Source organism: Schistocerca nitens, chromosome 1 (assembly GCF_023898315.1).
Source record: "Schistocerca nitens isolate TAMUIC-IGC-003100 chromosome 1, iqSchNite1.1, whole genome shotgun sequence".
Lineage (NCBI taxonomy): Eukaryota > Metazoa > Arthropoda > Insecta > Orthoptera > Acrididae > Schistocerca > Schistocerca nitens.
The window spans coordinates 813,058,911-813,085,732 of record NC_064614.1 but is presented as its reverse complement, the minus strand read 5'-3'; positions in this window follow the sequence as shown (position 1 = coordinate 813,085,732).

Below are 26,822 nucleotides of genomic sequence, written 5' to 3'. Positions count from 1 at the left end.
GAGTGATGTCCTTAGGTTAGTTAGGTTTAAGTAGTTCTAAGTTCTAGGGGACTTAGGACCACAGCTGTTGAGTCCCATAGTGCTCAGAGCCATTTGAGCCATTTTGCAATATTTATATACACCTTCCAGCTACTCCTCTACGTAGACATTTGTCGTAGCTTGACACCAGCTTCCCAATACCCTTGTCATAAAAGGCAGCCACCTGTGTTTTCATCCAATTCCCTGCGCTGCAGCTCGTTGCCTGAGCCAAAATGCTGCATAGCCAGCATTTCAAGTGAACAAAGAGATGTATATTAGAGGGAGCCAATATCGAGCAGTATGGAGGATGGTCAGATACTTCCCACTGAAAATGCTACAAGATTCAAAAATGGTTCAAATGGCTCTGAGCACTATGGGACTTAACATCTATGGTCATCAGTCCCCTAGAACTTAGAACTACTTAAACCTAACTAACCTAAGGACATCACACAACACGCAGTCATCACGAGGCAGAGAAAATCCCTGACCCCGCCGGGAATCGAACCCGGGAACCCGGGCGCGGGAAGCGAGAACGCTACCGCACGACCACGAGCTGCGGACAAATGCTGCAAGAGCATCTTCGTTGCACCTGCAGTGTGTAGCCGAGAACTCTCATGAGGAAGGAAATGCTTGGCAGTTACACTATGTGGGCTGTCTGAAATCGGGCGAAACCGCTCAGTAGGACTTCACATTTGGCAGAAATACTATTTTCTAGAACTGAAAAGTGCGGCGTTACGTCATAGCCAGGCACTGCACAGCACATATGCTCAAGCTCCACTGGTTTTTCACTGTGATTTTAATTTCGCGACCGATCGGAGGTTGAGAAGCTAAAATTAGCCCTCGTACCTTCAAGTATTCTTTTGGTCCCTAGACATTTCCCAACAATAGGACAGGTTATGTTGAAATATAGTGAAAATAGATTTTGCTGTTAACGCTTCGCGTATAAACTTCGCGCTATCTGTAATGAGTTTTTTTCTGAAATCGAAATACTTCAATTCACTGGCAAGTGAAACACTTATTTAGCCTACATCACTTCTTTTCTAAATTTGCCATATATGCATGTCTGCTTCCCTCCTCAGTGTTCGCAGCACATCTGACTGCTATAGGAAGGACCTGCATTCGATTCATGGTACTACCGTGGATTTTTTTCGTTTTTGATAGGACAGAAGCGGTGTGCATTCTGAGGAACTGCTTGAGTGCAAAGTAGTGGCTCCGAGGTCTGGAAAACTAGCAAAGGCCGGAAGGGCAGTGTGCTTGTCCCACCGTATCCAAATGACTCCTCTGGAGAGGTTCGACGGAGTCAGATACAGAGATTTACCTGTAGACGTGATTATTAAATATTATTACCCTTATGGTTAAAAGCAGTGCTACTTGGACAATTTTCCAAACCTCGACACAAAACGATGTGGGACAACTTGTACCACGAAGGAACGCTTTTCCGTTTGTGGCGTTTAAGAACGTTGAAGAGTGTCCTTACGCTGCGGCAATTTCCTTCAAAGTAGGCCACGTCAGTGGCAGGGGGCGATCAGCTCACCACCGACTTGTATCACGGAAGGTAAAAACGACAGAGCACCGATTTCCTGAATCCGGGAAAAAACGTACTCTCCCTCCATCATGATTCAGAAGTTTGCCACGCTTTGTAAGACTCCTAGAAAATTCTAGGTGGCCACAGTGGCTGCAGTCTTAACACTGTGTAACACCATTCCAACTAACTGAGGCGGTTTATAACGGATACTCGCGTGTGTTCCGTAAGTTCACACATTCTAGCAGGTTGATCTAGATATCTGAATAAATGAAAAGAGGAGGAGCATTTCATTCACTAAGCACAGACTGATTTGAACATTCGAATATATATTCCTGAAATTTTCTGTAGGCTATCATTCATCTGAAACTTTAAGAATGAGACATGAAAGGGAAGCAGCGAGTGAGAAGGGAGTGAGACAAGATCGCAGCCAGTCCTCAGAATGTTCACCTGAATAATCATTGAACAAACGGTAAATAAAATCAATAAGAAATTTGGAAATGGAATTAAATTCGGCAAGAATAAATAAAAACTTTCGGTTTTATGATGGCGTTGTAATTCTTTCAAGGAAACAAAGGAACTGAGTGGATGATGTTTTGAAAACTTGATATAAAATGTACCCCAATAAAAGTAAAACAGTGGCAATGGAATGGTATGCAGTCGTACTAATTGGGACGATTCAGAAGGAATTAGAACAGGAAATGGGAAGTACTAGAGAAAATTATTTCGACAGCAAAATAGTTGACTACCGCTTACGAGGATACAATATAAAATTCAGACCTTCGCTAGCAAGAAAAACGCTTCTGAAAAAAGATAAATTTGTTAACATCGTATATAAATTTAAGTGTTTTCTCGAAATATCTCTGGATATGTGACTTCCCGGCAGAATCCACAATTCCAACTCCGGTCTTTTTATTAAAGTTTTTTTGAGTTGGGATAAGTTGCTTTCAACGCAGCTAAGTGTATAATTTAGAACTGACCTGGTGTCTTCTCATGTGTGCTTTCAATCACTGAAAACATACACTGTTAAAATCTTGTGTGTCCACATTGAAGTAGGTGTACCTCCCTTGAAAGCTGGAACGTATTTCCGGCCTTATGTTCATATCATTTTTTTTTGTTCCTTATCCTCTAAAAGAAAATTTCACGCAATTTCTTCCAATTTGGAAAAATCACCCTGTAGAATGTAGCCGTCGTCGATGATTAAAAATGGACGATAAAGAAGATAAACAGTCCAGATAAGAAAAGAATGGGAACGATTGGTATGTGATGCAACAGAAGACTGGTGAAGATTAGATGGGTAGATCGTGCAACTAATGAAGAGGCATTATGTGTAATTGGGGACAAAATTAATTTACTGCACAACTTGATCGGTTGACAGGACTCATGGTGAGGCATCAAGGAATCGTCATTTTGGGAATAGCCGGGCGTTGTGACCGAGCGGTTCAAGGTGCTTCAGTCCGGAACCGCGCTGCTGCTACGATCGCAGGTCGAATCCTGCCTCGGGCATGGATGTGTGTGATGTCCTTAGGTTAGTTAGGTTTAAGTAGTTCTAAGTCTAGGGGACTGATGACCTCAGATGTTAAGTCCCATGGTGCTTAGAGCCATTTGAACCATTATTTTGGGAATGGGCAAGTGGAGGGGGAGTGATAGTTTGACTGCAGTAAGCTGTTTGAAATGAATGTAAGTTACGGGAACTACGCAGGGCTGAAGAATGTGTGTCCGTATGGCATTTAGGGCACCTGGTGCAAGTCTTTTTATTTGACACCACTTCGGTGACTTGTGCGTCGATTATGATGAAATGATGATGAGGACAGGACAAGACGGAGAAAATCTCCGACTCTGCTCAAAATCGAACTCGGGCCCTCGCATGGTATTCATCCACGCCGACTACTAAGCTACAGAAGATACGGAGGCTTCCGCGGGAAAGAGTACCGTGCAGAACTGCATCAAAACTGTATTCGGACTAAAGACCAAAACAACAACAATGTCTTTCACTTGAGCAGTCTCGAGTATTCTAACTCGTTTAGGATAGGTTTCTAATGACCTCTTTGGTGTTTAGGTTACTTTGCCACGAAATAGCGGAAACGGATCTGGGGCCCGTTTTGTACCTGGCGCCGTGAACTTGTCAGCGGCAGCGGTTTCCGCTCGCAGCCCTCGCCGCTGACGCATTCTCCAGGGTCGCGCGCGCCTGGCGGGAGGCCGCCTTACGAAACCACAGGCCTGTCTGACGGTCGTGTTTCCACGTAAGCGCAGGAGACACCCGAGCGCCGCTGCCCGCCACGCCCCGGGCTCATGCAACAGGCTCGCCGCAGTCCAAGGCCAAGTTCGCTGCCAAGGACACGCCGAGCCGCTCTGCACCGCGCCTTGCCTCACCCCTTCCCTTGCCCTGCGACGCCTTCTCGTTTCGCTCCTCTCCCGGCAGAGCAACGCAGCACTGAGGAGGGGATTCAGGTTAGGGATGGAAAAAAAGCAACTGGTTAAAACAGATGCCGGTATTTTAGTTTTGGAAAACCGGTATTTTTCGCTACTTGTTTGGTCTCGTTTATAACAGAAGTTTTCTATTTTTTACTAATAACCGCGCAGAAAAACCGAAAATCAATTAGACACTGCAGCGTGCCAAAATGTTTCGTTTTTAAATAAACCTTTTTTAAACAAGGAATAATTTTATTAATAAAATTTGCATTGATATGAAACACTGCGTTGTTATACCTGGTGATCATAATGTCAGTATAAATTTGAAAACTGGATAAATCACGGAATAATGTAGATAGAGAGGTACAAATTGACACATATGCTTGGAATGACATGGGGTTTTATTAGAACAAAAAAAATACAAAAGTTCAAAAAATGTCCGACAGATGGCGCTTCATCTGATCAGAATAGCAATAATTAGCATAACAAAATAAGACAAAGCAAAGATGATGTTCTTTACAGGAAATGCTCAATATGTCCACCATCATTCCTCAACAATAGCTGTAGTCGAGGAATAATGTTGTGAACAGCACTGTAAAGCATGTCCGGAGTTATGGTGAGGCATTGGCGTCGGATGTTGTCTTTCAGCTTCCCTAGAGATGTCGGTCAATCACGATACACTTGCGACTTCAGGTAACCCCAAAGCCAATAATCGCACGGACTAAGGTCTGGGGATCTGGGTGGCCAAGTATGACGAAAGTGGCGGCTGAGCGCACGATCATCACCAAACGACGAGCGTAAGAGATCTTTCACGCGTCTAGCAGTGGTTCTAATAAAACCCCATGTCATTCCAAGCATGTGTGTCAATTTTTACCTCTCTATCTACATTATTCCGTGTTTTATTAAGTTTTCAAATTTATACTGACTTTTTGATCACCAGGTAGATCAACGCTATTTCAATAATAATGCCGACAGAAACGAGCAACAACCACATGGGATAAGAATTGGTACTGCACTGCCGACATAATAATGTCCCTGTTGTCTTGTGTCGTGTCTTAAGGTACGCGTGTACGTGCAGTGTGAAAGACCTGCCCCAACACGGTCTATACGGTGAAACGCCCCCGGAAAACGTTTATGTATGAAATTTAGCCCAACTCCACCTCCCACGCTATAAAAAGTCTACTTATTTCCAAAACTATGTCCCCACAAACTGTTATCCAACTTAAACTCTATGCTAATCTTTGACGAAATAGAACCTAATTTTAATTTAACTGGTCGGAATAAGACTTGCCTTTACGTTGAAGTTAAACAGCTGTCTGGCCATAACCAAAATTTTCACTTTACTTGCGTCTTGACGATGTTGTTGGAGATTTCTCGAAAGTACAACAGCAAACAGGTAGCGCTTAAGTTAGATTTCTATCTTAAAATAAAATTTCCAAACAGTATTCCAACTGTTGCAAAGCACATGGTGCAATGTAGTAATGCGTGATGAAAAACCTCCCTTAACTATGTGAGTAATTATCACTATATGGACGTTGAACACCATATATATGACATAGTACATTATTAATTATTCTCCACCTCACATTCGCTGTCCGTGATTCTCAAACACATTTACCTCTTTCAGAGCATGTGTGGGCCAAAGACGGCGCCAAAACACAGTTAACAGCTAAAAGCTGAACATTTTACAGGAATTTCTGAATGTTACAATTTTGTTATTATGATTTATTCCTGAATTCATTCAGATTTGTGTTATTTATAATCATGAAATTATGTTTTTACAACGCTTCTACTTTTTTCAGCTTAGTCTTTTAATCGTCCTTTAACAGCGTGGTCGTACGTATTCATGCTTCTTCCGTGTTTTTAATCAAGGTATGAAACAAATACAATTGGAGTAACATCTATGGTTACAAAAATGCTTCGACTGATATAGCCACACTCATACGGGTACCATGCGAAACATTGATTCTCGAAAAGTGCTAATGAATTAACCGGTAATCCGTCTCTCCAAAACAAAAATTAAAAAAAAAAAACTGTCCGATATCCCGAGTTTCAGAAACTCTGACGCAATTCTCCGACATCCCAGATAACATTACAATGTCCAGCCACTTTCCTACAACCATCAACATTGACATCAAACAGCAATTATTCCAGTTTATGGTGCTCAGTTTTCGGACTCTCACACTGTACGATTGATTACGGAGAACATTTCGAATGTTTGCAGTCGTTCCCTCTCCTCTCTTTCAAATATAAATCAGATTTTTTAGTCAGGCAGTGCGTACTGGGAATAATTCAGGAATAAATGTTGTGAATCAGTTCCTAGAGCGTGTCACAGCGTTCCAGCGACCTGTTATGAAGAGTTTGATGTGTATCTGTATTGTATATGACTATGTTAAGCTAAGTTATTATGGATGACAGGAAAGGAGAGAATAAACTCGATACCGTCACATAGCATAGCATAGCATAGCATAGCATAGCATAGCTTAACGCCCCATATGACAAATAGATCAACCTCGTTAGTGTCGTACGTCTTCGGTTCATGAGGCGCTAAGACGAGTCAATGCAGGATATTCGTGCCATGTTCTATAACCATAAACTTACTTATTTCAGCTCTCTTCCTTTTGTTGGGCAAATACTGATGACGAATCCAAAATTTGTACCTCCGGTTCAAAAGACACTGCACTAGCGCGATTATGCAGCCACCTAATTTATAATGTAATGTTGTTACGTACCAAGTGTCATGTTACTTGTACTGTCGAGGAAAAAAAACCTCTCTTTCGACGTTTCCATGTATGTTTCTTAAATATTTCTGTAGCACTTTTGTACTGAGTTAGTCGGATACTGTCGTGGCAGCATTCCTCTAAATTCTTGTGGAAGTTAAGCAGTTTCTATATGACTGCAGCTACACAGGAGGAAACACAGTTTAGGTTGCATAATTGCAGTATATTCACATGAGCTTCACAACTGTAAATACTGGTGTTACTGTCTCCTGATAACATTACAGATGCAATTTCCACTTCTTACTGTTATGAGCACGTTATTGTCGAAAGCAGGAAGGCTAGAGGTTAACGTCCTGTCGACGACAACTCCAACAGAGAAGGACTTGAGTTGAATAAGGACTGAAAAAAAAAAACTGGCTGTGTCATTTTCAAAAGAATCAACCTGTCATTTACGTTAATCGATCAAGTGAAACCACGGAAACTCGGTTACAACGTTCCTAACAGGTATACGCTAATATCGGTGAAAACATCAAGAATCGAACAGAGAGTTTCAAGATTAGGAGAGGTAACGCAAGAGACGTTGCACAAACAGCAGCTCATCGCCCTATTATCCTAAGTGCAGTTCAGGCAACTGCTGCCAGCTTTCCGCGAGGAATTTCGCGAGAATTGTGTGCGCAGTGAATCGCCTTGACAAATGGAGACAAGACAGACAAATCCCTGACATCACGCGGAGACGTGAATAAAGCATTTGCTTACACTCAGTTGACGTGTTACAGATCTTGGCCCATGGTGCTACTTGTTTTTGTTCTGTGTGTTTATGTGAAGCTTTTGTCGGAAAGGATAACACTGATAAATCTTCTTCGCTTGAGAGGGAAAGAAGCAGAGGCATACGTGCTCAGAGGATGGGAGAAGTCATTGCCTTATGACATGCATCTATTTGGAGGGTGAACGCACCTCCTTTTTTATGTATAGGTTGTCCCAAAAAGACACTTCACAATTTGCACGTAGCGAAGTTTGCAGTACTCCCTTTCTGCTTCGACAAGCGTCATCACCGTTAATACTTACAGGGGCAGTCCAATGAAAATGAGACAGAGTACCGGGTGATTATAACTAAGATTTCCCTATTTAACGCGTTATAACACGGAAACTAATTACCGTACGAGTACCATACTTGGTAGCATTAATGTCCAGAGTATGGGGTGCATGATTTTCATGCGCCACAGCGCCACCGTTCAGTTCCAGCTATGGCCACCAAGTGTCGTGATCAGTCATCATGACTGATAATCTCACACACCTAATCAGTCGCAGTGCGCTTGTTGACGTGTCAAAAGGAGCATGGCATTATTGGTGAAGCACTATTATCAAAACTACAGTAATGCTGCAACTGCACTTCGAAAATATCTGCCGCTGAGAGGATTACGAAAGGGTCCTCTTTCTCCACCTGCTGTGTGGAGCACGATGAAGAAGTTCTAACCAGTGGAGAGCTGAGCGTCGCTCCGGAAAGAAGCCGACGACCGGTTGCACCACAAGCGATTGATGAAATCGCTGTTGCTATGACAGACAACGCTGCGCGCATTTTCCGACCGTCAGGCAGTGCGCGTGCTGTGTCACGACAATTAAACATCCTGTGGTCCACTGTACGGAAGGAGCTTCGAGCCATTCTCAAATGGTATCCGCACAAGGTCCATATCGTACAGCAGCTTGCACCACAGGACGCTCTCCACTTTCTCACCAGGATTGAAGTTGACAACTGGACCATCCTATCGACAGACGAATCTCATTTTTCCCTGACGGGTGAGGTGAACATACAGAATTACCAAGTGTGGAGATCTTCACCTCCAGTCACTGCGTATGAAGTTCCTCTGTATGGTGATCGTGTCACCGTATGGTGCGGCTTCACGGCTAAGTTCATCATTGGCCCATTCTTTTTTGAACAGGTTGGCGCTCAAGCGCCAAAGACGTGCAGTGTGACCGGCCAGCGTTACTGCGAATGCTTCGCCAGCATGTCATACCCGTCCTACAGGAGAGAGACGCATTGAACTCAACAGTTTTCATGCAAGATGGGACCCCACCGCACATCGCTCGTAAAGCTCATCTGCTTCTCCGAAACACATTTGGAAACGATCGAATTATGAGCCGAACGTTTCCAAATGCTTGGTCAGCACGATCACCTGATCTCATTCCTTGTGATTTCTGGTTGTGGGACTACCTGAAGGACAGGGTTTACCAGGGAAACATTCACACATGTGTGGATCTGAAGCGCGGTGTATCAAGAGAGGTAGCCAGCAGCCGGCCGCGGTGGTCTAGCGGTTCTGGCGCTCAGTCTGGAACCGCGCGACTGATACGGTCGCAGGTTCGAATCCTGCCTCGGGCATGGATGTGTGTGATGTCCTTAGGTTAGTTAGGTTTAAGTAGTTCTAAGTTCTAGGGGACTGATGACCACAGATGTTAAGTCCCATAGTGCTCAGAGCCATTTGAACCATTTTAGGTAGCCAGCATACCTACGGACATGCTTCGTTCTGCTGTGCAGAATGCAATCCTGCGCTTTCAGACTCTTCTGGACACTGATGGGCGCCATTTTGAGTCCCTTTTGTAGCAGGAATGGTACCGGTATGTAATGGTTGGTTGGGTTGGGTTGTTTGGGGAAGGAGACCAGACAGCGAGGTCATCGGTCTCATTGGATTAGGGAAGGACGGGGAAGGAAGTCGGCCGTGCGCTTTCAGCATTTGCCTGGAGTGATTTAGGGAAGTCACGGAAAACCTAAATCAGAATGGCCGGACGCGGGATTGAACCGTCGTCCTCCCGAATGCGAGTCCAGTGTCCTAGCCACTGCGCCACCTCGCTCGGTATATGTAATGGTATGATGTACCGTAGCAGTACGTTAAAAGTGTTTCAGTTGAAGTGATTCTGCATTATTTCTCTTCCTCATACCATTGACATAAATGTTACCAAGTTTTGTACTCGTACGGTAGTTAGTTTCTGTGTTATATAGTTTTAAATAGGGAAAGTTTAATTATAACCACCCCGACGGGCATGGCGTTGAAGTTGGTAACGCAGTTAGGTGTGTGTCAACAGAGCCCCCTTCAGGAAATCAGGAAGGAACAGTTCAAACGTTCACCGCTGTGCTCGATGTAAGGTCAACGAGTCGCGTGTGCGTCCGACTTAAATATGGAGGCCGGGAAAGAGGAACAGCGAGGTGTTGTGCGGGTTTTGACGGAATGTATGCTCTGCATGCCGAAGGTAGAATGTCGTGTTTGTGTGGAATAAACGATTTTGAGAAGCTCGGCTGTCATTGAAAGACAGGAGTCGGCTAGCACAGGTTCATCGTACCACCACCTGTTCTTTCAGTGTTGCGATGAATGCTTCCGTCAGAAATGGCCGACGGCGGACCGTGGAAGACATTCAGATCGTGTCGGGCATTCGTCACGGTACCGCTCACGCCATCATGACAGAGCATCAGAACTTCAGGAAATTTTGTGCGCAATAGGATCCCCACAGCCCGACGGAGGAGCAGGTGTTGAACATAATGTCGACATCACTGCGGCACCTGCAATGGTATCACGATGAAGAACATCGTTTCCCGTCCCATATTGCCGCGGGAGATGAAACATGATGACATCATTTTTAGCCTGAGGGCAAGCGTAAGAGTCAACGACGGAAGCACATGGATTCAGCACACCGAAAAAAATTCAAAGCCGTGCATGCCAGCTCCGAGGAAGACATGACGACCCTTTTCTGACACTGCTAGGCCCCGCTGCTGACTGACTTTCCGAAACACGTGGTCACCTGGCAAAAAATGAAGCACGTCATCCAGTCCAAACGCCCTGTAACGCCGTCGGACGCCATCGTTCTGTTGCAGACTAATACCCGCCCACATGATGCCAAGGTTCTTTCAAGTAGGTGCAGACGTTTCGCCGAAAAGTCCTTACACATCCTCCTTACACTCTCGATCTTTCTCCATGAGACTTCCTGAAATTTGGAGCCCTGAAGATATTCGTGGCCGTCGATTTGCTTCGGACGAGGAGCTGCACACTTTTACACAAACGTGGTTCCGCAGACAACCGCAAGCATTTTTCCATGAAGACACTGACATTCTTGTCTCACTGATGGATTAATGTATTAACAGTCATGGCGATTACCTTTGAAATAATAAACTGTTTACTCAATTTTTCCATCTGTTTCGTTTTAATTTGACTGGCTCTTATATACTCTCAGACAAAAACGACGCACCCCGAAGGAACTATCGGAATGGGACAGAAATCGGTAGATTTGATGTATATGTACAGACAAACAAATGACTACAATTTTGGAAAAAAAACTGGTGATTTATTCAAGAGAAAGAGTTTCACAAAATGAGAAAGGCAGGAACCCGATGGTCCACCTCCGTCCCTTAAACAAGCAGATAAAGGCTTGTCAGTGATTGAAAAATCTGCTGGCTGTCCTCCTAAGGGGTATCGTGCCAAAGTCTGTCCAAATGGCGCGTTTGATCGTCAAAACGCCGAACTGGCTGGAGGTCCCTGTCCATGATGCTCCAAACGTAGTCAGCTGGGGAGAGATCCGGCGACCATGCTGGATAAGGTAGGGTTTGAAAAGCACTAAGACAAACAGTAGAAACTCTCGCCGTGTGCGAGCAGTCATTGTCTTGCTGAAATGTAAGCCCAGGACTGTCATGAAGCAGACGAGATAATAATAGCGCACACTCCTAAATATTTACAAATGCAGCACTGTCACGTAATTCATGTCTGTCATCAGTACAATGCCTATCACAATAATTAGATTTTAACCGACGCATGTTTCATAGTATTTCTTGCACACTATCAGTTCCACGACGTTCGTTCTCTGTGCAACGTATATAAATCAGTTTTTCGTGTGTATAAACAACTGCACGCTTGAAATTTGATGAATTAGTCTTCCGTTAAAATATAGTGTAGTATGCTTAAGTCATCACTTTCGCAAATAATGACTAATTTTTTCTGGTTCATTTTAGAAACGAAGTCCCATAGAGAGATCAGTTTTCCTCAGTGTTTCCTTACTAGCCTTTAAGTCCACTGTTGAGCTATAAACGCTTCGAGTTTGCACTAAGTTGATATTTCCTTGTAATATTCAAAACAAAGACCACATTTATCCGTATCGAGCCGCCCGGGATTAGCCGAGCGGTCTAAGGCGCTGCAGTCATGGACTGTGCGGCTGATCCCGGCAGAGGTTCGAGTCCTCCCTCGGACATGGGTGTGTGTGTTTGTCCTTAGGATAATTTAGATTAAGTAGTGTGTAAGCTTAGGGACTGATGACCTTGGCAGTTAAGTCCCATAAGATTTCACACACATTTGAACGAACATCTTTTTTTTTTTTAATCCGTATCGACAACGAAATATAGAGCGGATGGGGAAAAATATGAGTACACCGCGAGAATTGCTTGCTTGAACATAAATGCAGATGTTAGCCAAAACTGTAGATTGCGCTGTTGTATTTGCCCACAAATGATACCTGTGCGATGTCCTCAATACGTCGTGGTCAGAATAGTGTTCTGTGTAGTTGTAAATACATTATCTGCGAGCTAAGTGAATTCGAACAAACAATGACACCGTTCGAACAAGCCTTGAAGGCCCAGCGGTACCGAGCAGCCACCGTATCATCCTCAGCGCTTAGACGTCACCAGACGCGAATATTGAGGGGCATGTCGTCAGCACACCGCCCTCCTGGCCGTTGTCAGTTTCCGTGACCGGTGCCGCTATCTCTTCAATTGGCTCAGAAGGGCCGAGTACACCCCGCTTGCCAACAGCACTCGGCAGACCTGGACGGTGACCCTTCCAAGTGCTAGCCAAGTACGACACCGCTTAACTCCTGTGATCTGACGGGAACCACTGTTACCGCTCCGGCAAGGCCGCTGGCACAGTGAATTCGAATTCGGGCACATTGTTGGCGCTCATTGGTGGGTGCCTCTAAAACAAAGGTAGCCGAAGTGTTTGTTGTCTCAGGTGGCACAGAATCAAAGATTTGTACCACACACAGGAAAAAGGCGGAGAAACATCATCCGCTAAGTCACAGACTGTGTTGAGTTATCGTGAGAGACGGACACTGGAGCGGACTGTGGCCAAAAATACGAGGACGACAACAGCAACAATCACTCCAGAACTGAATGTCGCACTCACCAGCCCTGCCAACAGCAAAACAACAGCACCACAAGCGGGGAATTGCAGGGCGAGGTGGAATTCCGAAACTACTCACCAGCGGTGCAAAAACCCGTAACATGAAAACGTGATGCCGAAACCATAAAACCTGCAAATTGAAGCAATGGATGAAAGTCATTTGGTGGCCCACCAAATACGTAATAATATAAACGACTACTTCTTTTCTTCAGTTTTTGTCTCGCAACGGCAAAGGATCGGCATGGTTATTGACTGATGCAGCGTGGTTAATTTAAGGGTTGGTTGGATGCCCTTCCTGTCGCCACCCCGTGACCCCGCGGACGGAAATTTGTACCCCAAATGTCTGCGTGTAGTGTCATGTACGTGAAAGTGAGCAGAAGGTTTCTGAATATTTGAGAATCGTTCAAATGGTACAAATGGCTCTGAGCACTATGGGACTTAACATCTATGGTCATCAGTCCCCTAGAACTTAGAACTACTTAAACCTAACTAACCTAAGGACATCACACAACACCCAGTCATCACGAGGCAGAGAAAATCCCTGACCCCGCCGGGAATCGAACCCGGGAACCCGAGCGTGGGAAGTGAGAACGCTACCGCACGACCACGAGCTGCGGACAGAGAATCGTGTAACTGAGTTTAGACTTGGGTGCCAGCCCGGTATTCACTTAGAGGGATGTGAGAAGCCGCCAGCCACACTAAAAGACGCACATCTATCCGTGCTGGTAGCGACCCGAATTTAGCATGTACACTAAGTTGACAAACGTCATGGAATACCTGCTAATATTTTATCATACGTCCTTCTACCCGGGTAGGGCAGCAACTCGACGTGGCTTGGACTCAACAAAACGTTGGATGTCCCCTGCAGAAATACTGAGCCATGCTGCCTTTAAAGCAGCGACAGTTTTGCAAGCGCAGTATTTTGTGCTCGAACGTACCTATCGATTATGTCCCTTAAATGTTCAATGCATGGCCAGATCATTCGCTCGAATTGTCCGGAATATTCTTCAAACCAATCGCGAACAGTTGTGGTCCAGTGAAATGGCTCATTGTCATCTATAAATAATTCATTATTGTTTGAGAATATAAAGTTCATGAATGGTTGCATATGGTCTCCAAGTAGCCGAACATAACCATTTCCAGTCAATGATCGGCTCAGTTTCACCAAGGGACTCAGTCAACTACATACAAACACCGGCCACACCATTATGGAGCCACGAGAGTCTTGCGCAGAGCCTTGTTAACACATTGGGTCCATGACCTGGAGCTTAGAGCCCTAGTTTACTAGACTTTTCTGTTTGAAGTAATCATACTTGTTGTCTCCTTGAATATTGGCTACTCCTCCTGGGACACACTGTTCATTAATACAGAGGTCAAAATAAATGTTGCACGTTCCTTTAGTATCAGTACAGGACATAATAGGAAACAAAATTAGTTTTTCTGTCAACGAAAATAAGGAAGATAAAAACATTTCTATTTGATAAACACGAACAACAAACAAAAACAAAACCTAACGAAAGATACTACAGTTTTTTGTCATTGTCATCATTCTTAACACAATGTTTATGAACCAACTGGCTCTCCTCGTAACTGGAGATATTCTTGAATGATGTTAGGCACACTCCTTATCAAATTGTCCAGATAATCTTGTGGGATATTGCTCTATTCCTGCGCAACGGCCACTATGTGGTCTCTGGCGGGACAGGATGATTGCTAATCTCTCGTTTTAGCATAGCCCATGCATTTTCAATACATTTGAGATTTGCAGACTATGGGGGCCATTCCATCCGACTGCTTGTGTGCTTCCTCAGAAGGTGTTCACAGGATTGTAACAATAGCGGCGCGCATTGTCGCCCATCAGTGTGAATCCCGCTCCAATGTGTTTATCAAACGGAGCCACAGTGTGTACAAGGATGTCGTCCTGATACTTTAGACCTTCACACCAGTCGACTTCCCATGTGTTGACACAAGAAGTGTCCTGCAGCCACACATGATTTCACCCAAAAACATGACTGAACCGTCTTGATAAGGGTGGCGGTCTAATATACAACTGGAGCGTAAACGTTGTCCTCGTCGTTTCCACACACAGATATCAGTATTTTCAGGTGGAGGCTGATCCGAGTGTCATCAGGAAAGATCGTCGTTCGCACTACCGCTTAGCCACAAAGCGTGGTTTCGAGCTCCTCTCCAAACCCGATTTAGAGGAGGAGCCGTGGGGGCTCTTCTAGCGTGTAAGAGCTGCTCGTGGAGCCTATTTCGCATCATTTGTGTTGACGCATGCGCTCCTGTAGCTGTTTGGAACTGCCGTCTTAGAAGTGTCGCATTGTGCTGATGTTTACTTGCTGTTATATGTAGCTCTCGGTCCCGGGTCCAGCGTACCTGCTTTGTTTCTTCCGAGGCCACTGCTGTGATGAAGGTCAACTGATCACGTCGCTGGAAGCTTGTTCTAGATTCTAGAGACATTACATTGACTCACGGCGACATTCACTTCGATGTCCACATGTCTCGTTCGAAGCCGCGTTAGAGTGACCATACCGAGCCCCTGATCGTACGTTATTGTTGACCAAATCATCCTGAGGCAAACACAATCCTCTTGATGATTTTTTTCCCCGTTGTTGCTGGTGCTGACACGAGACTGACTCTCTTCGAGATCTTTTTCTTGTTAGATGAGGGGTACGCATACAAATTATTCTCATTATTTATTCATTTCACTTTGAGAGGTAATTGGGGCACACAAAATGGTGTCCGTGGTACCCCTTTTGGAAGGGTGAGGTGCGGGTGGAGGGGGGGGGGAGGAGTTGTATCATTATACCCATGAAGGTGTGGAACGTCAGGCGGTAAATCAGTGGGCTGTTGATCAAAGAGCAGACCACATTCTCGGCGTCCTTCTTCCAGTGTGGGAGCAGAATCAAGGTGAGCGCCAGCGCACCAAGGCCTGTGGCACTCTACACTTATGGCAGCGTTGTGGGTGTATAGTTCTGTTCAAATGTGTGTGAAATCTTATGGGACTTAACTGCTAAGGTCATCAGTCCCTAAGCTTACACATTACTTAACCTAAATTACCCTAAGAACAAACACACACACCCATACCCGAGGGAGGACTCGAACCTCTGCCGGGACCAGCCGCAACAGTCCATGACTGCAGCGCCCTAGATCGCTCGGCTAATCCCGCGCGGCGAAATCCGAACTGTTCCGGCCCAATAATAACTCTCGTGACGATACACAGCACAAGTCCTGCAATATTTGCAGATGATACGGCTGCCATAGACAGCAGATACTGCCCGCTTACAGGAGAAATGTAGACTGTTTCCGCTATAATTACACTGCAAACAAAGCAATATATTTATACGGTAACGGGTTTCTTGATGGCTCCGATCAATTTTAATGGTTCGGTGATATACATAATTTATTTTGTCCATTATATAAACGTTATCAATAAAATATTGTGGTAGTAGAGTGTGATGGCTCTCGTGACTCTTACCTGTCTCCCTCCGTTTGGACTCGCGCGTTACTGCAGTTTGACTTCCGTGCCTCAGACGCAAGCCTACCCGGCACTACGAGGGACACTGGCGCACCCAGTTAGCGAACCCGACTGTACTGGTCGCGCGGTTCGAAAATGCGCCGCCGTCACGCCAGGCGCGCACACGTACACACACTGCAGTCGGAAGGGCAGTATGTCCGTGAATAGCACGCTCGGCACTAACGATTCCGCCTAGGCTGGCTGGTGCAGGTGGCGGCGTGGGCGCGCCTCGGTCGGCAGGTGTTTGGCGGCGACACGCCTGCCGTCCCCGAGGCCCGCCTCGCCGCACCGTAACGCCGCTTTCACACTATACGGTTTTGACCGTACGGCAAAAAGCCGTACGGCTGTAGGTGTGAAGAAATGTATGGCGCCTTTCACATTATACGGCGACGGCAAAATGCCGCTGCCGTGCCGTGCTGCAGCCGTGTCTTGCCACTACAACAGACGGTCGCCGTACGGCAAGTTCGACAACAGTGGCCTACGTGACTAAGTGCATGCTTTCACACTGGACGGTTTTGAGCCGTACGGCGTCGACTAGTTCGTTGTAGTGTCGTTTTATTCATTTGTGTTTATTCTTGTTTACTGAAAAGTGTAGAAGAATGGATGAAATTGATACTGAACTTTTGATAACCTTGGTGGAAGTAAGACCTGTTCTGTGGGACAAAACTCTAGATGCGTATAGAGATCGTATTGCTACAAAGAATGCTTGGCGGGAAGTTTGCGTAGCACTGAAGCAAGATTTTGATGAGATGGAAGACAAAGATAAAAATGCGTTTGGTAAGTATTTATTTAATATATTAATATTACATTTAATACGTTTTAAACAGTTTTTATTTAACGTTATAAATTTTATTCTAAAAGTAAATCGTTTGTTTATAAGTAAATTACTGCTACCAGTCACGTTTTTTTTGTTTTGTTTATATTTTGCACGACGCGTTTCGGGAAATAATTCCCATCCTTAAGTGCGTTTTTCTCTAAGTTTTCATCATGTGTGGTGTCTTTTTATGTGTCAGGTCTTGCATTCTGTTTTCTTTACTGTAATTTATAAGAGAAACACGCACAAGACCTCACAAATAAAAAAACACTACACATAATGAAAACTTAGAGAAAAAAACGCACTTGAAGATCGGAATTATTTCCCGAAACGCGTCGTACAAAATATAAACAAAACGATTAAAAACGTGAGTGGTAGCAGTAATTTATTTATAAAGAAAACTATTTACTATACAGTCGCAGGCTTTCACAAACAATCTACAAAAAGGAAAAGGCTTGTTAATTTATATCTTTGACATCTGCCATGACACGCTTCCAGCATTTGTCATAAAATATTTACAAAGAGTGTTCCTTATGGCGTTGGCTGTCAGTCCTCCTCTTATGTTGGCATCTTGGGCTAAGTCTTCCAAACCAGTGAAGGATGTGGTGTCTTCAATTATAAATCCATCTCTCTGACGTACAAAATTGTGTAAAACAATGCAAGCTTTAACCATTTTTACTGCAAAATCTGGATGAACATTTAAAGGTCGGTGAAACAACCGCCACTTATTGGTGAGGATGCCAAAAGCACATTCCACATACCTCCTTGCTCTGCACAAACGGTAATTAAATACACGTTTCTCAACTGTCAAGTTTGTTCCCCCAAAAGGCCGGAGCAAATGCGTGTGTAGGCCAAATGCTGCGTCTCCCACGAAGAAGTAGGGTACTTTTGGACCTTCCGTACCAGGCAGACATTGGACGTCTGGAAATTCCAGGGAATTACTTTCTATTGACTTCCATAAACTGGACCGTCTGAACACTGAAGAGTCACAGTCTTTGCCATAACTTCCTACGTCGACATAAATGAACCTGTAGTTGGAATCCGCTACAGCCATCAGAACCACAGAAAAGTATTCTTTGTAATTGAAGTACATTGATCCGCTATTAAATGGGGCAGTAAGACGGATATGTTTTCCATCCACCGCTCCTAAGCAGTGGGGGAAATTAGCAGTACGTTCAAATCCAGCCGCTATTGATTCCCATACCTCTTTGGTCGGTCTTTGTATACATTCTTCCCGCAGTGATGACCAAATTGCTGTGCATACATCATTAACCACTTTACTTGCTGTAGAAATCCCAATTCTGTACTGGAAATGTAAGTCAGTGAAGGAACAACCGCTTGCCAGATACCTGAACAAAACGAAAAAAAATCAGTGACATTTAGTTTGCAGTGGACATTTTTTGTTACAGTTTTGCTTTTTTCTATACAAAATTAAAATGTTTTCATACAGTTTTGTTTTCTTTTGATGTAGGTATAGAAGTAATACGGAGGTGGACCAATCTACGAGACTCCTTTGTGAAGTCAAACATAAAAATTCAAGCTGCGAAAAAAAGTGGCTCAGCAGCAAAGAAAATGAAAAAGTATGTATATTCTGATCAGCTGCAGTTTCTAAAAAAGCTGTATGATGCTCGAGAGACGGAGGACAGTTTTCAATCGGAACGCACCGCCAGACTGGAAGAAGATATAGAAACGCAGGGCTCCGTCGAAAATACTGAGAATGTTTCTGGGCCATTTGATACAGCACCCACACAACAAACATCCAAAAGCGAGTGCCATACAAACAGAAAACATAGAAAACCTGATGCAATCGAAATGAAAATATTACGAGCTCTGGAAGAAGACAAACCTTGCAGCAAAATGTCATTTTTACTTAGTCTGAAGCCTCATCTGGAAAAATTTGATGAACAGGATTATCTTCAGTTTCAGATGGGAGTCCTCAAAGTTATAGAAAATATATATGAAAGGAGAAATATATTGACAGCTCAACCTCCTCCATTTACCCATTACACACCTCCCATGCCCTATAATAATAGATTTCAAGCTTATTCTTATTCACCTATGGAAAATGCTGCTCCAATATCCTCTTACCATACGCATCAGATTCGTCCTCCTCCAGCTGCACCAAACCCAACTACTTTTCTCGAACAACCATTACAGACTTCTCAAGGTCGCAGTTCTTATCAACGAATTAATAAAGTGCCACCACCATACCCTTCGCCTTCCACAAGTAGCCATGAAGGCCCACCATCAACAACGCAGTTCTACAACGTTTTTGCAGAGAGCCTGTCGCCACAAAGTGACAGTACAGTCAGTCCTGCTACAAACTCTTTGGTTTCAACTGCTGATATTGATATTGACTTTTCTACTTCATAATCTGAGCGTAATAAAAATGTAAAACACAAATAAATAAGTAAATAAACAGAACTAGTTTTTATGTATTAAATTACCTTAACGTGATAGCCAGCATTTGAACAGGTTGGATGCAATTGCGGAATTGTGTGTTTTGTCGTTGTAACACATCCTTTAGTTTTCTATGTAATTCGTCAAACGAGGTAATAGACATTCGGAAATAGTTAAAGAATTTATTTCCGTCGTTCCTCAAATCTTCAAAGAGTGTATAAAATAAACCCACTTCGTCTCTTCTCTGGTTAATGGGGTGTACCCACAAAAGACGACCTTTTCTTTTGCGGCGACGATGAAGCAACCACAAAGCAACAACTCGTTTACGGTTCATCTTGATACACACATTAAGCAAACTGAATAGACACCAACAACTGGTCACGTCAAAAAGCCGTGTAATGTGAAAGCAACACAGGCACGGCTAAAACTCGTACGGCTTTTTGCCGTACGGTCAAAACCGTATAGTGTGAAAGCGGCCTAAAGGCGGCGCTGCCGGCTGTCGCCGGCGCCGTCCCGCGGCGTGCATTAATAACGCCGGCGACGTTTACTGCCCGCCGCGGCGCGTGTCAGCGGCCGGCGATAAGCGCCAGGTCCCACCTGCTGCCGGCGACAGCCTTTCCCTGTCACCATAAAGACATATTACGCGGCCAGGGGGGGAGAGCCCGCTGCAGATCCAAGCAAGCGTGCGCTACCATTTCCATTTGTCAGCCGCAAATTGTCGTTCGTTTTCCCTTCTCCTCCTCTTCATCGTACTCTTCCGCGTATCACCGAGAGAGGTGGCGCACTGGCTCAGTCACCGCATTCGCTTAGAAAGGAGCAGAGTTCATAGGCCGGAGTGTCCACTCGGATTTAGGCTTATGTCGGTTTCTCGGGATTACGTGGACAAAGGCGTGGCCAAAGCAGTGAACTGTTCAGGAAGTCTGTGGAAGCCCTAGGCGTCGGGCACTGATGGAAAAAATTCCAACTCCAAAAAATAATTAATATACAGTAATGAAAACTTAGGAATTCGTTTGTCTAGGTAACATACGTAATTAACATTGTAAGATCACAGGTTTATGCAAGCGTGAGATAAGCCATCGCAATTGTGAAATGCTGCTATGTTAATAAGCTGTGTAACCACCGGAGTGTTGAATTCAAGCATGAAAACGTGCATACATTGTATTCTACAGGTGCCGGATGTCAGTTTGTGGGTGGACTTTCATGCCTGTTGCACTTGATCGGTCTATACAGGGACGGCTAATGCTGGTCATGGCTGAGGCTGGAGTTGTCGTCGGATAACGTCCCATATGTGCTGGACAGGTGACAGATCTGGTGATGGAGCAATCAAAGACAGCATTTTGCCACTGTGTAGGACATGCTGGGTAACAACAGCGGTACGTGGGCGAGCGTTATCCTGTTGGAAAACACCTTACAGTGCTGTTCATGAATGGCAGCACAGTATGTCGAATCACCACACTGACGTACAAATTTGCATTCAGGGTGCGTGGGATAACCACGGGAGTGCTCCTGCTGTCATACGAAATCACACCTCAGAGCATAACTCCAGGCGTAGGTCTAGTGTGTCCAGTACGCACACAGTTTGGTTGCAGGCCCTAACTGGCCTCTTTCTAACCAATACACGGCCATCACTGGCACCGAGGTAGAAACCGCTTTCACTAGAAAATATAACAGACCTCCACCCTGGAGCAGGCAAAGACAGCATGTTGCCACTGTGTAGGACATGCTGGGTAACAACAGCGGTACGTGGGCGAGCGTTATCCTGTTGGAAAACACCTTACAGTGCTGTTCATGAATGGCAGCACAGTATGTCGAATCACCACACTGACGTACAAATTTGCATTCAGGGTGCGTGGGATAACCACGGGAGTGCTCCTGCTGTCATACGAAATCACACCTCAGAGCGTAACTCCAGGCGTAGGTCTAGTGTGTCCAGTACGCAGACAGTTTGGTTGCAGGCCCTAACTGGCCTCTTTCTAACCAATACACGGCCATCACTGGCACCGAGGTAGAAACCGCTTTCACTAGAAAATATAACAGACCTCCACCCTGGAGCAGGCAAAGACAGCATGTTGCCACTGTGTAGGACATGCTGGGTAACAACAGCGGTACGTGGGCGAGCGTTATCCTGTTGGAAAACACCTTACAGTGCTGTTCATGAATGGCAGCACAGTATGTCGAATTACCACACTGACGTACAAATTTGCAGTCAGGGTGCGTGGGATAACCACGGGAGTGCTCCTGCTGTCATACGAAATCACACCTCAGAGCGTAACTCCAGGCGTAGGTCTAGTGTGTCCAGTACGCAGACAGTTTGGTTGCAGGCCCTAACTGGCCTCTTTCTAACCAATACACGGCCATCACTGGCACCGAGGTAGAAACAGCTTTCACTAGAAAATATAACAGACCTCCACCCTGGAGCAGGCAAGGACAGCATGTTGCCACTGTGTAGGACATGCTGGGTAACAACAGCGGTACGTGGGCGAGCGTTATCCTGTTGGGAAACACCTTACAGTGCTGTTCATGAATGGCAGCACAGTGTGTCGAATCACCACACTGACGTACAAATTTGCAGTCAGGGTGCGTGGCATAACCACGTGAGTGCTTCTGCTATCATACGAAATCACACCTCAGAGCATAACTCCAGGCGCAGGTCTAGTGTGTCCAGTACGCAGACAGTTTGGTTGCAGGCCCTAACTGGCCTCTTTCTAACCAATACACGGCCATCACTGGCACCGAGGTAGAAACAGCTTTCACTAGAAAATATAATAGACCTCCACCCTGCCCTCGAATCAGCTCTCGCTTGACACCACTGAAGTCGCAGATGGCGGTGGTTTGGGGCCAGTGAAATGCACGCTACAGGGCATCTGGCTTGGAGCTGTCCTTAAAGTAACCGATTTGTAAGAGTTCTTTGTGTCACTGTGGCGTCAACTGCTGCTCCAGTTGCTGATGCAGTACGATACGTCAAAGCCATACACCGAACACGATAGCCTTCCTTCTCGGTTGTGGCACGTGGCTGTCGGAGCCCGGTCTCCTTGCGACCGTATATTCTTGTGAGCACTCCTTCCAGCAATCCTATAAAATAGTTACATTCCTGTCAACTGTTTCTGCAATATCGCGTGAGAAACATACAGTTTCTCGTAGCCGCATTACACGACTCCGTTCAAACTCACCGAGGTGGTGATAATGGCGTCTTTGCCGCCTGAAAGGCATTCTTGAGACTAACATCAAGTCACCAGGTCCAGTGTCAATGGTAACTAACGTTCATGACAAGGTGTATTTAAAGCAAACATGATTTGCATCCTCATAGTGACGCTATAAACTCCACTCGTATCCGTTTAGCAAGAAATTTGAGAATACGTCATTTTTCAGATATAGAAACACGCATACAAACTTTCGATTACTCGCACAACTCCTTCTTGGTGTTGAGACTTTTTTTCCGTCAGTGTACTTGCAACATACCCCATTGACATAACTTTCAGACCCACAGCAGCGGAATACTGATTGAAAAGGGGAACACTTGACTAGACACATGAGGTAATAGGGGAGCATATAACAGAAAAACGCCAATTAAATCTTTAGGTGGTTGAAGGGAACATCTGAGACTGGCCATCGGGCCTTCTGTTTCTTCCCGAAAACCATGGACGGTTGAGTAAATTTGTGGTAACTGCTGAAGTCATCGGTCCATAGGCTTACACACTACTTAATCTAACTTATACTAACTTATGCTAAGGACATCATACACACCCATGCCCAAGGGATGAATCGAGCCTCCGACGGGGGGAACCGCGCAAACAGTGGCAAGCCCTAGACCGCACGGCTACCCCGCGCTGCGACGGTTGAGGCTGAGAAACTTTGACCCAAGCAGCGGTACGGTACATGTCTTGACGGGTCGTGGCTGTTGCTCTACGCACCTGGCTCTGCTTTGGCACATGTTCATGTGGAAACATGGATTCCCCGAACAAGTAGCACACAGTGTGGTACACTCACACCCGTGAGACCGATGACAGAAATCGAATACATAGGGCGAGCTTTAAGATGGACAGGACACACTTAACAGCATCACTAACAAAATGTCAAGAGCACTATGGGACTTAACATCTGAGGTCATCAATCCCATAGAACTTAGAACTACTTAAACCTAACTAACCTAAGGACATCACACACAACCATGCCCGAGACAGGATTCGAACCTACGACCGTAGCAGTCGCACGGTTCCGGACTGAAGCGCCTAGAGCCGCTCGGTCACAGCGGCCGGCACGTAGACACAGACGATGACATGAACACACCTGTATCAACAGGTACAGGTACACATACGGCATAGTAACAGATCACACGACTGCAACAACACTCCAAGAAATATTTACATGGAATTACGAGGTGTGGCTAGAAAAAAACCGGACTAGTACTGGTGAAACAATAAAACGAATGCAATAAGGCTGAAAGTCGCATGGCCTGTCACGTGACTCTCGCTCCGCCTACTGCTCGAGTTTCATCTGCCTCCTGCACTCAGTCTGCCCGTGGCGTCTGTTTTAAGTAGTTGACGTTTTGTCTGTGCGTCGGAAAATGTTGAGTGTACAGAAAGAACAGCGTGTTAACATCAAATTTTGTTTCAAACTAGGAAAATCTGCAAGTTTACCGATTTTTTCAATGTTTGCATCAGTTTTTGCTGACAATCGTCTGCCAGTGCGAGTGTCATCTCTGGTGTCTTCGCGGCCATCTTTAAATCGTTTAAACCACTCAAACACTTGTGTTCGCGATAAACAATCATCGCTGTACACTTGTTGTAACATTACAAACGTTTCACTTGCAGATTTTCCTGGTTTGAAACAAAATTTGATGTTAACACGCTGTTCTTTCTGTACACTCAACATTTTCCGACGCACAGACAAAACGTCAACTACTTAAAACAGACGCCACGGGCAGACTGAGTGCAGGAGGGAGATGAAACTCGAGCAGTAGGCGGAGCGAGAGTCACGTGACCGGCCACGCGACTTTCAGCCTTATTGCATTCGTTTTATTGTTTCACCAGTACTAGTCCGGTTTTTTTCTAGCCACACCTCGTAGAAATGAGTTAATAATAACAAAAAAGCAACGAATTTTCTTGTTTGTAAAAAGTAGAACATGCAACTCTTTAATTTTTTGTACCATTATTTCCAAGCATGCAGTTGTAATAATGTGTAAACCGTATAAGGTGCAAACTGTAAAATATTTTAACTTTATAATATTGCACAGAAAAATCCGTATATAGTATAATAAGACTTACCTACGCAAACACTAACGCAAAACATAGATAAGAACTGGTTTTCGGGGAGACAAGGCTCGAGATCATGTTTCCGAGGCTATTCTCGCGCTTATGGCACGGGCAAGTGGAATAAGTAATTGCAGTGACAAATAATATAATCATACTTCATACACAAACCAAGTAGAGCTAATCTCATGAGATTCGCATATACAGTAGTGATCACAGCAGAATTGAATGTGCTAATTCATGTGAGACAGGCTCAAAATGTTTACCGAAGCCCTTCCACTTGAAATAGCCACGCAAAGGGACCTCTTTTTCTATGTAAAGCTTTCCTATAGTCTATTATTTTCTTTCTAATAACGTAGAAAATTTATTTTCTTTTCCCAAAATATATTTTATCTATCTTAAGGTTTTTGTAAATTAACAAACAGTTATATAAATAAAGAGTAGATAAATAACAGCACTTAGAGAAATTGAAAAAAGGTGAACAACAGACTGTCTGTACAGCTTTGTTAATAGTTTTAGTGGCGAACAATCCACCATAGTTACTAAGGTGTGTTTGGTGATTCCGTTATGTTAATAAATAACAAAATAAATAAAATTTCCGGATACTACAGAAATTGTGTATAGAAAGGAGCGACTGGAGCTACCTATCCATCCCAGGAGGTAATCCACTCTATTGCCGGTCACGGACCATTCTCAGTGTATCTTAAAAGGATTAGAAAACGAAACAGTGATACCTTTGACTGTGGACAGTTTGGATCGTCCGAGTAGAGTAACATGGAGTGTTCGATGCACATATATATAGCAGACGAAGAAGGATGCATGCTGAGGAACAAAAACATACATGGCGTACTCAAGAATAGAACAATGTGTGATGTGTTGAACAACGTAAGTCAGAAAGTGTCATCACGCGAGTTGGCATTGTATCTGCCAACGAGACTTGGAAATTTAAGACATGGAAGGCGACACTGTCGCAAGAACAGCAGGGAGGATAAAGAAGACTGGGACCGGTAGAAAGGGGCAGAAGTACAGTCGAGGATCAGTGAAGCGAGGGGGAACCACACAAAACAATTGAATATTAATACGATATCATCACATGATTCTGTGACTATACAGAATGTCAGTCGAACAAAACGCAGAACACTGTACGGATACCTGTAAAATAAGTTACTGATAGTCGATTACACACCACAAAAAGACCAGTTTACATTAATCCCCTAAGTAATTTGCTCGGTTAACAGAAATCTAGTGAGGCGTGTCATATGTAACAATATTGTATTAAGAGGAAGATAAAGGGACAGATACGATATTCAAGGATGTTAGTGTGCAGCTAGTTGCAAAAACATATAATAAATATTTCAATTCACTGTGTACATGTCTACATGTCATTATACTTTAACACGCTGCAGAGGCCTGTATTATACGAGAAGTTCAGATTCTTTCACTTAATTAAGAGAAAGAGACTATAAAGTGAACTAATCACGTCTTTGGTCGAAATTCGACCAACTGTGTTTATTAAAGTAATTCTTTGATTTTTCTTTAATTGTTCGATCATTTTAAGGAGTTAACACTTCCCTTTTGGCAACACAGTGTAAATGCTGTTGTATCATGCAAATAACGTCACATGCGAAATGCTTTGCATTACAAAATCAGCACTTTAAATTCATCAAATCACAGCTCTAATTCTCAAAATGATGTCTCGGTGCACATCGAAATGTATCTTTCAAAATAACAATAGAATTATCGTTATCAGTAGACCTCTCGTATTATTCCTAGCATTCGTCTACGCAAAAATTGTGTCTCTGTAGCTCATTGCTTTTCAGCCCGCCTCTTTACTGTTCTTCCTCAAGGCATAGCCTAAAACGAATACCGTTTCCATACAATGAGGGAAGTGACAGCTATTCAAAATAAAGAAACTGAAAATTAGAAACTTGCTACAAATTTTGTAGTAGCAGCGGAGAATGAATACAAAGGTAGCTGCGTTTACTGTGAGACGAGAGTAAGATAACATACGACTGCAATAA